The sequence below is a fragment of the Rhagoletis zephyria genome, unplaced genomic scaffold (assembly GCF_001687245.7).
Source record: "Rhagoletis zephyria isolate East Lansing unplaced genomic scaffold, Rhagoletis_zephyria_1.1 Rzeph_scaffold_16729, whole genome shotgun sequence".
Taxonomy (NCBI): Eukaryota; Metazoa; Arthropoda; class Insecta; order Diptera; family Tephritidae; genus Rhagoletis; species Rhagoletis zephyria.
Genome location: NW_016173793.1, coordinates 1 through 11,573, shown reverse-complemented (window position 1 = coordinate 11,573; position 11,573 = coordinate 1). Strand labels below are relative to the sequence as shown.

The 11,573-nt window shown below is 31.7% G+C and overlaps 1 long non-coding RNA gene across 1 annotated transcript; it reads right to left on the bottom strand.

Annotated features, from left to right (window-relative positions):
- Positions 1 to 2,993: 2,993 nt before the first annotated feature.
- LOC108379588 (uncharacterized) lies at positions 2,994 to 3,594 on the bottom strand. Its single transcript, XR_001849494.1, has 2 exons — positions 3,100 to 3,594; positions 2,994 to 3,040 (listed from the first exon to the last, which is right to left on the bottom strand). It is a non-coding gene; the product is annotated as an uncharacterized LOC108379588 (long non-coding RNA).
- Positions 3,595 to 11,573: the final 7,979 nt, after the last annotated feature.

The window sequence follows — 11,573 nt, the reverse complement described above, 5'->3', positions numbered from 1 at the left end:
CATTATACAAATTTTTACTACACAATTTCTGCAGCATTTCAGAATAATCCGAGTTGAGCATCAGCAACATATCATCAAGAAAACAACAAGGCTGCAATATTGCGGTAATAATTACGTATGTAGCTCGAACAAACCCTTCCCCAAAACAAAAATGATTACAAACGGTTTTTTCCAGTTTTTAAATAACTTTTTGTGTATTTTAAAGAAAGTTTTGTTTTTTTGCAAATTTTACAATACATATTCATAATTATATATAAACTGCAATGTGTTTTTTTTTGTGAGTGTAACTTGAAATTTTTGTTTCGAAATTGCGTTATTTATTTTTCATAATATGTATGCATGTTTTACTCTAGGCGCTAACATAAATCACTGAAGTTAATTGAAATCCAGCTAAATGGAAGCTGGAATTGAGGAAATAGTTTTTTTTTAAATTCTTGCAATTGTTTTACTAAAAACACTTCGTATTTCAAAAGCACTTAGTGCATTATACTTGTACATACATACATTGAAATGAATGAGTCCTTTATATGCACATAAAAGTATGTATTTACACATATGTACATAATTCTACTAAGTAGCAGTATCTTGCACCTCGATTCATTTGCATCATTCGACATTAAAAAACAAACGCGCGTGATTATCATTTTCTACTGGGATAATCAATGATATATGTATAAGTGTTGCTTTCCATTTTTTCACAAAATTTTAAAAAAGAAATATGTATTTCTATGTATTAGAATGCAAATTTCAAAAAACGCGCATATGAATGCATTTAAATACCTTCATTGAGTATGGATGTGCATACATAAGTGTGTTCGAATTTAGCTCGTGTGATAGTTTACTTAAATTTTACTTCTCTAATTTTCACGGAATAGTACTATGTAGTTACAAGCTACTTCATACATACATATATGTAATTATAATTTTGTTATAATTAAATTTCTTTACAAATACCATTTTTTGTTTAGAGAAGCGAGAGTGTATTAAAGAGAAAGCAATGTGTGAAATAATTCCTTAAAGCTGTCGCAAATACTATTAAGAAATAAGAATTAGGGCCTGTTCGAGCCGCGCAATAAAAGCGGCATTACTGTCGCACTCATGAACATTTGCAACACTGTTGCAACTGCCCAAATGACAAAACGTTGTTAGAAATTCACATCGAACGTGATACTTTAATAATTTGCGCAACACTGCCGCTGTGATTGCAACTCGAACAAAGTCTTAGATATTTTAGTTATGAGAATACAACAAAATGGAAAATTTTCGTTCTTCGCAATTGGCGTTGGTCGCAGATATGACCTTGTTACAAGATTGTTTTCAATGTTTTAGAAAGTCGTCAATGAGACTTTCATTCAACAACAGTAGCCATATGCATTCTTAAAATTCGCCTTAATTTTTTTACTTAGAAGTCTGATATTTTAAGCACACTGTTTCCTTATGTTTTCATAACTTCCTTGAATTTAATTTGGCATATACATATGTACATGCATTTTAAATTGTCTATACATGCTTTAGCCAATATTAGTTTGCAAAGATCATTTGAAAACCGATTTCGAAAATTCGAAGATTATGTTCGAAAATTCTAAATTATGAAAACAAGTTTTATTCTGAACAGGGAAAAATTCCAAAACTAGTTTCGACTTTTCGACATAGTTTTCAAAAATTCGAAGTTCTTAAAATTGCAATTAATTCGTTGGAAACGTGTTTTCTTTATTTTTTTATGCAGACAATCAAGAACAATGAATTAAAAAACTTCAAAATTAATTTCCTTAAAGCCACCTTACTTTTTTCTGCAATATGTTACCTTTTTGGCCTCGTTTGACGTTAAGGAACACCACGCGACAAATATTCTGATATTTTAAAGTTTTGCTACTCTCAGCAAACACAGTCTCTAACGTTAGAGAAACATTTTGTTTTACATTAGAATTCTAATGTAGTTCTCGAATGTTTCTCGAAGGTTAGAGAACTATGTTAAAATCCAATTAGAGAATGATTAGAAAATCACTAGAATTAGAAACCAATTAGAATTCGTCGTCAGAATACGACTTGATATCTAACCTTTTTCTCGGTATCTTAAACTAAGTCCCCTTTTTGTAGAGAATGCTTTAGTTCTCGACAGTTTATTTGATCGTCTTCTAACCTTCTACCTTAGAGAAACACATTAGAATTCGAATCGGTTTCTAATTGTTCTCTAACCTAAATGTTTGTTGAGATGGGAAGGTTTTTTTTTTGAAACATCATTGCAGTTGTTTGCATAATCAATTAAATATAATTATATCCGTAGATATACAAATATACATATGCATGTATTTTTAAGTCAGCATTACACCACATGTTTTATTTATGTACTTCAAAATGCATAATTAAATTATTTAAGTATATGCATATAGCAATTAAGTACAAATAGTCTTGACATTCTTCTTCGATTTACATCAATTTATCATTTATCTAAACAAACTATTCTTTTTTATGTATTATTAATGCGTAGAAATAATAATCGTCATAATAATAAATCGCTTAAGATAATACGTAATTAGACGCAAAGACAGATAGCTGTTGCTTGAGACTGTTTTTTGAATTCATAATTCTTTTGCTTTTTAACTGTCGACAGACTAAGACTGTAGTACTGAGACTGGCTGTCTAAAGCACACATTTGATAAATTTTTTTTTGCATTTTTTTTTTATACATGCAGGTATGTATGTATGTATATATTTAAATATTTTGTTTTTGTGTTTTTCGTTTTGTTTTTATTTTGCATGTAGGTACAATGGGAAATGTACATAAATTTTGTTTGCTGTTACTTTTTGTCTTATTCGGTTTTATTGTTGTTGCTGTTCACATTGTCGTCGTCCAAGTCCAAGTCCTAGTCCTTTTCGTTCCAGTCTATGCGGCTTGGCAACAGAGGAGCAGTACTAGGGTAGGCAAAAGCGTGGGTTGATACTGACTGCTTGAGTGGAAAATACCGTGGTTTGTTTTCGTTTTTTTTTTTTTCGGAAATACAGTTATCAATACCGTTAATGGATGTTTGCCGGATTCACACTATAAATGTAAAATATGAAAATTTGTTGCATAAATTAAATTCAATTCGAAAAAATTACTTATTAATTTCCGTAGCACATGCTGGGGCCTACTTTAGAGGCGTTTCAACCAATGCCAGTGAGCGTGTCGCAGCTAGCTTTTCACAAATTTCCATTCACTCAGCGTTGCTGCGTGACGAAGTAGACGCTGTAAACTGTCTGAAAAGAATTTGTCCAATTAAAGCCAATTACATATGTGCGCACCCGGCAGTTGAATGCAAAAAAATCGCTCTGCATAGAAATATACAACATATACAATAAGAGACGGAAAATGATCTTTGTCAAGTTTCGCAGTACGTCAGATGTCATATTTTTAGGCAGCCATATCCTTCATAAACCGAATTTTGAATAAACAAAGATTGACGTAGAATCCAGCCACAGTATGTGGGCGTCGTCTCGCAGGTGCTAGCTAGTTGCGGTGCTTCTGAAAAGATATACGTGCTACTTTTTTTTTAGAAAAAATACAAACGTATAACGCCTTAGATTTTTATTTTTAGGCAAAGTGTTTAAAATATTTAGGCGATTCCCTGAAACTTGAAAAGTGGAAAACTCGTATTTTTATTAAAACTTTGACAACTCGAGAAATACGAACTAATAGTACGATTTTCCCAATCGTGGAAATATTTAAATTTAAGTTTTGAGATAGATTATAAAAAAAATCTAAAACTATTTTTTTCGAAAATATGACTTTCAAATTAAAAAAATAAATAAATTTAAAAAACTAAAATTTTTCTGGATAAGGAAATTTAAAAAAATATATATATAAAATTTTCAAGATTTTTTGTAAAGAAATTTTTAACTGTCCACATAATAATTGGAACATTTAAAATAAAGAATTTTCTAAAATAATTTTTTTAATTCATGAATTACGCATGTTAAATGCTTTGAGTGCAAATAAGAAATATAACTGAAACAAACCAAAAATGACAAGAGATGACAGAAATTCCTTCCAAAACACATCAAAATAATTCTGGGGCTTTCTCAAACGCGGCAAATGAAAAACTTGAAATTCAAAAGCACATTTGACTCAAATCTTGAAAATCTAGTGACATTTTCAATTGAATTTAAAGTCATGTGCCGATTATAAGTTCACTCAACGCTGTAAAAAAACAACGGACATTGGAAGTTTTGCAAGTTTCCCCCGCCTTTCTGATTCTAGTTTAAGTGAATATCCTTTTTAAAGGAAATATATTCAGTCAAACCACGCATTTACAGTCACAAATAGGATATCGTAATGCATCCAATCTTTCATGTGCATGTCCAGTTTGTTATTGCTGTTGCATGTTTGCGTCCTTAACAGTTCGTTGTATGTTTTTAAATATTTGCGTGACTCTTATAAAACATAAAAAGCTAGGGCTAACATATTTCATTTTGATAAAATCTTTACATTCACTCTAGATGCTACCACCACATTCCTTCTGTTTACCGCAATGCAAGTTTTCTTTTTTCCATTTTAATTAAAAATTATTAAAAGAATATAAAATTTGCATGCAATTCCAATGCTTTGCCTTTGAACAAGCACCTCAGCGCTCAAGTCATAGCCACTCAATAAATTGCCAGCTTCGTTTGCCCTTGACGACTCATATACATTCCACCCAATTTTACCCTTCAGCAGTCTTCAACCTTGCACAACCTTCCTGCCACGCATCCCCCTTCTCCCACCACCTCATCAACACATGCACACATAGTTGCACACTAAACACTTTCAATTTTTTTTTTTTTGTTTTTACATGTTTTATTAAATTTTTCATAAATTTCCTGCTAGCTGCTCTTTTTCTTAAACGCTTAACTTGCATTTCATTGCTTTAACTGCATTCTAAGTACATATTCATTTCTTGATGTAGACCGATTTTACGTATGCTTAGGCGGCGTTTGAGTTAGCAATATTTAAGTTTTTTTTTGGCTTGAATGCAATTAAATTTTTTTTCTTGCTTTTGTTGTCTATTGTGTTTGTATCTTGCATTCCTGCTCGCATCATTGTTGCTTTCTAACGCCACTTAAGCTTCGCTACACAAATACATACATGGAAGTATTTGTATTCTGCTCTGTGCCTATTCAATCAATTCTTTTGCCTTTTCTTTTCATTTGTTCTTAATTTTGTTTTATTTAACTTTAAATACAATTTAATAAGACTTGTTTGTTATATTTTCTTTTCTTTTTGTTGCTGAATGTTTGCTTGTTGTTTGTTGGTTGAATGTTTTGAGTGGTTGTTGTGTTTGGTTTTGGTTTCGTTTGCCTGTCAATTGTTGCGATTGATTGATCGATTTTACATTACTAATCCATAGCTAATAGATTCTCATTTTTTTGCTTTTGCTTTTTTGTTTTTTGTAATTTATATATAATGTACGTATGTGTTTATTAACTGTTGCTTCTCTTTGCATTTGCATTTGCATATTTTTTAATTTTTTTTCTGCATTTGATTTTCTTTTCTTGCTTTGCTTGTGTGTCTTTAATGGAATATATGTATGTTTATTTATAACCTCTTAGCTTTTTTATACCACTGAATGTTTTTTATTTTTCTGTTTTTCTTTTGTTTTGCATTACTTTAATTTTTTCGCATGCTTTTCAATTTCTCAATGCATTTGTGTTGCGTGTTTGTTGGTTGTGATGTTATGATTTCCATCATTTGACTAAAATGCTTTATAATTGTGTTATTTAATGTATCATTCTTGTGGAGTAATCATCAGCAAACAGTTTTTTTTTGTTTTGTTTTGTTTTAATATTTCTTCTAAACACAATTTCTTCAATTAGAGTACACGATTGCGGCATCACCTCTGGCGCGCTCCAAGGAGGACCATTTGTTACAAATGGACCTTGCGCCTAACGCACGCAATAAATACATATATAGTATTGTATATATCTACTAGCTGTTGTTGTTGTTGATGTTTAGTGCTCATATAGGAAATGTAAAGCTGTTCTTATTAGTGAAATGTATTTGTATATGGCTTTTTGTATGTGTGTGTGTGTGTGTGTGTGTGAAAGAGTTTTAGAATGGGTGTTGTGTGTAATGTATTGGTGTATGCCTTTATCATCATTATTACATTGAGTTGTAAGTTTTATTTATCTTTATTTTAAATATTAAAGTGTAATTTATTATAATGTATTCTGTTTTTTAAATGTTTATTTATAAATTTAATTCTCTCCTTTTTTCAAGATTTATATATTTTTGCATTTTTTAATGGTTTCCATAGCAACAGCGTCGCGCGATGTTGTGGCGCACAGCTACAGTCTTCGTCAACATCTTAAAAACATAGAAAGGCTTAAAAACAAGTAATTTATCTGCTCACTTCGATGTCATCATAGTCACGAATTCTGCAAAAGACAAAGTGAAATAAACCACAATTAGTTGAGTAAATACAGTTTACAAATTTTTGAGTAACAGCAACATTCAACTTGGTGTATGAGTCAATAAATTTCAATACGTAGACTGTTACCACCTTACAAGCGAACAAAAAAAGTTCGCCATACACCTCTGAGTCTAAAGTATTTTTGCAAAGCCATTTCGAAAAAAATTTGGTCGCCTTTTTACGTTTTTCGGTGATACATTCGGCAATAAAATTTGTTTTTAAGTTGTTGGAACTGGAATAATCGAAATAGTTCCTTAGCAGAAATTTAATGATTTTTGGTGAGCTTTAATTTACCGGTAATAGGGTGGTACGTTCGGGTGATAATAACTGAGATCTGATGGGTAGGTATTCGAACGGGAGCTTTTTCGCCAATGAATTATTTCAACAATAAATATTTTCATTAAGTCCTATTTATCAACAGCATATCGAGTCTATTAGGAATTGCAGTAAATATATTCCGGCAGATTTGGAGTCAGTGAAACTACATGTCTAGGCTAAGGTTCTTTAGGCTTAAGGTTAATTTAGTTATCCATCGTGTTACCACATTGCAGAATTTCAGGAACGATAGCTGCAGAAGAAAACCCTCGACTGCCCGCGATCACCAACCGGCCGGTGACTACTTGTACGCAGTGGTCGAAGCCACAAACTTGCCAAAACGCCGCACTGCGGACAGCGACAGCCCAACAAACATTTAGGTTAAAGCTTAAACAGATGGCAGCGTTGATCCGGATTACTCGGACTTAATCCGGATCAAGTGCAGTTAATTCCCGAGTTGATCCGGATCAACGCTGCCGTCTGTTTATGCTTTTAGAGAACGATTAAAAAATGATTCGAATTTTAATGTGTTTATCTAAGGTAAAAGATAAAAAGACGATTAGAGAAACTGTCGATAATTATAGCATGGATAATTCTCTCGATATCTAGTGTTTCTCTAATTATATTCTAATCGAATTCTAACATATCTCTCTAATTTGATTTTCCCTTCATGAAATACATTAGAATCGTAAAGTAAAATCAAAATGTTTATCTAACATTAGAGATTGTGATTGCTGGGAGGATGCCTTCTGATGTCGCCTGAACATCACTTGCACAGCGAGGCCCCAATGCTCCCAGTAATGGACAGTTCTAGAAAGGTACTACAGACGCGAGCACCCGAACAGACACTTAAATCAAACAACCACTGAGAGACATTATTCATAGAGAGTTCCGTCACAACCTTCAGTGACTCTCGACCCATGAAGACGAAGAGTATAGAGGTCAAAGGAAACTGCTGTGGATAAATTTTTTGTTTTGGTCGGAAAACAATATTTCACCTAAAAATTAATGAACATATTAGGCCAACTTTAAAGTCTTAAAACAATGACGTAGAAAAATTTCTCTGCATTTGACTATATTATTTATACATATGTACATTTAATCACTTTCAAAACAGTAAAGTATGACTAACTTTTCCCGAATGACATCAATATGTTATTGTTCAACCACTCATCAACATATGTATACACGTAGTTGCCATTCACATAAATATCGCTCTGTGTTGATCAGCTTTATAATAATTTAATTATAAGCTTAACATCAACTCTCCCCCACCGATTGCCTTTTTTACAATCACATGCGAATTGCGCAATTTTTCGCAAATTATATTTAAAGTTTGACGCCCGCGCAAAAAACGTTTAGAAAGAAAAATGTGTGTTTGCGTAAAAGGTAGTGATGTGTGAAAATGAATCCAAGCCCCACCTACACTTAACTAAGCTAGCCATAGTTGGTAGCAAGCAAAATCATTCAATATAAACAATAAATATTTACATATATAAGAAACTAACACTTTATGTGAGTAACAACAATGGATGGGAAATCAATGGCGCAGCGAAAAAATTATGACGACTTTTATTTTAAAGCGAAAGTAGCAAAAAAGCTATGGGCCAGCAAGGAAATAGCGATAAAGCTTACTAATAAAAAAAAAGCTGATGTTGATTCAGTTACGAATACAGAAAATAGGTAATAGGATTATAAAAATATGTAAATACGTATGTATATACTAACTATTACTGGCTCAGATGGACGTACAAGAAATTTTTATGTTCGAAAAAATAACATCGAATAGTAAAGGCAGAAAAAATCGCTTTGAAAACTTGTACTTGAGCCGATTTGAAATTCGAATTTTATTTTCAAAAGCTCCTATTTACGCTAGAATGTCAAAAATAGAGATATAAACGTAGAATGTTAGAAAAAAGGTAAAAATAAATGCTAAAAAATTAAGTGCTTACAAAATAAAGGTTAAAAAAAATTGGTATTTCCGAAACAGATATGCAAAAAATTAGTAATAAATGAATGTTGTATGGTCTATAATATGGACACCAATAAAACCTTTATCAATATGTTTTGGACAAAAAAAAATATTTCGAATTTTCGAAATTCATATTTTCAGTCCAATTTAAATAAATCGACATGCTTGAGCTTTCTTGAACTTTTATTACTAGGTTGTGGATTTTCATATTTTCGAAATTTATAGAAATTTTTAAAATGGAGTTTCCACAGATCCTTAATAATAAGGTGTTTTCCTTACACGTCTTATAAGCATTACATGCGGGTGCCTATAAAAGTGACTACGAAAAATGGGGGAACTTTCAGAATTAAATTTTACTCAAAACCAGCTAAAATGCGTATGTATGTGTATTAGGCATTCTGAAAATTGAGATGATAATTTCAACATTTAAACTTTTGAAACAAAATTACATATCGTCTTTTAAAGTACAAAACCGCGTATGTGAGGATGCATAAATTATTTTTAGAGACTAAAAACACTCATATTTCAAAAAGGTTTTCCTTTTTATAAAGCAATCGCATTTCTGGCTAGTATATTTCAGGACGAATGGGTAAGGATTGAGCCAAGAGGTTGTGTGGGCAAATCCAATTTTTGGCATCAAATGTTACACGCCGATATTTAAAAAATTCGAAAACAAAATCTAAATGCTATTCACGTAAACGAATCCTGTGTACAATAACTGCCAGTCAAAATGGTTCAAGCTAAAAAAAAATTGTGTTATTTTTTTATAAAGATTTGGGTTATATTTAGTACAACAAAAAAAATAAAATCAAAATTCTAAACCTGGTACAAAAATTAGGAAAATTCTATAAAATTTCCATTAATATTCATGAAAATTTCTAGATTTTTGATCAGTTTTTTTTTAGAAATATCTCGAGAATGCAGTTTTGCAGTCCACTGAATTTAACTGTAATAAAATGCAGGTTGAAAAAATTACAAAGTTATCTGCTAATTGAGCTTTATCTTATAGGCACCCACACACTTGCGATATCTGTCGGTTCGAAACTATACCAGTGAAACCGACAACAGATTTAAATGAGCAACCACACACACCAATACGATTTTGCTGTAGCAACTTATTCGAACATTAACAGTTTTTTTCGAAGTGCCGAAATCGCAGACTGCTGCGTTTTGAGAACAAAAATTTGAATAGACGCATTTCGAGAATTAAAACAAAAATTTACTTTAGAAAACAAAACGTTTTTGATGTAAAAAAGCAAAGAGTTTTACTTTTTGTTTATAAAATGCCATTATGCTTCCTTAACTTAATAAACACAACCGGTAGTAAAATTCTACAGTTCATCGGAACTTTGCACTTCCGAATTAAAAAATATTTATGCCTATAAAAAATTAGAAATTCTTATCGATATTTAAAAAAAAAACTCAATTTCGAATTTTCGAAAATTTCGAAAATCAAAATGTTTAGATAATAAAATTACTACTAATAAAAATTGTCTTTAATTATCGTCACAGAATAATTTCAGCATTTTTTTTCGAAAACCAAATTGCATTTTAGAAATTTCAAAAATGCAAACAAACAATAAATCGAAAGAAATAACTCACTTAGGTGAAAGCGGAACAATATAAAACAATATTTAGTACTCACAATCCGATGATTAATTGCAAATAAGACACGTGTAAGTATAAATTAAATGTAGTTTCACCTTTAATTTTTCTAATTTGTATTTTTTACACTCGAAAACTCATATTGAAATCTTTGCTAATATACACTACGAAATTTCGCCTTCCACAGCATTTATCTCGAATTACTCATAAATTACAACCGAACCGCCTGATTAAGAGACTTCAACACACCCAATGACTTGTGATCGCACAAAAAGGGGCCAGTGAGTAATAACAGTATAGGAGGAAGAAAAAAGGCAAAGAAATTATATTTATGTGTATATACACTATAGTGCATACATATGAAAAAAGACAATAAACAGAGATTGGCAACAACATTGAGCAAAAGCCAGAAAATTAGAGGGCAAATAAAAAGGCGAAACTATTGTGTCTCGAATGCAAGCAATTAACATAAAATGTTTCTATTATTCGGAGGTAAGCAAATTACGCGGAATTTTTCGCATATACGACACGATCACGTTTAGTACGAAAAATGAAGAAAAATTAAATAAAATAAGTAAATAAAAGCAAAAAGCTAACATAATTAATATACATACGTATGTACGCTTCGTATGCATACACATATGTACATACATATGTATGTGATAAAGTAAGGAACAAAGCAAACCTTCCGAACCTGGCACCATGCCAAAAATTCGTGAGGACCTAATAAATTTGCTTTTGGAAACAAAGTATGTATGCATGTGTGTGGATGTATGTTTATACTTTAGGTGAAACGGGATAGACTTTCAAGTCATTTAAAATGTATGCCAACCTATATAACCTGCTACCCACAGCCAACCGCCTACACTCTCATACAAACACATGCAGAGTTCAGTCACTTAACGGCTCATCCAGCCAACTAATCCTATGGTTGTAAACATTACGATTTAACGCTGATTGTTTGCACAACATTGTATGTATTTATGTACATATGTATGCGCATGTGATGAGTATGCATGAAAGGCTCTAACGACAATCATCAATGCTTTTATGCCAATTCTCTTACCAAACACTATACAAAAAAAAAGCAAACATTAAGAGCAAACATGAAGGTTGATGGACGGGCAAGGCTAATAAAAACTAATCATTGCTGTGTGTTGTGTAGGGGTAGGGCCCAAAATGTGATGCAGCCATGTGTTGTGCGGTTTTTTTTCACATTTGCACACACTTGGTGAATGAAAATAAAAAGGCGATGG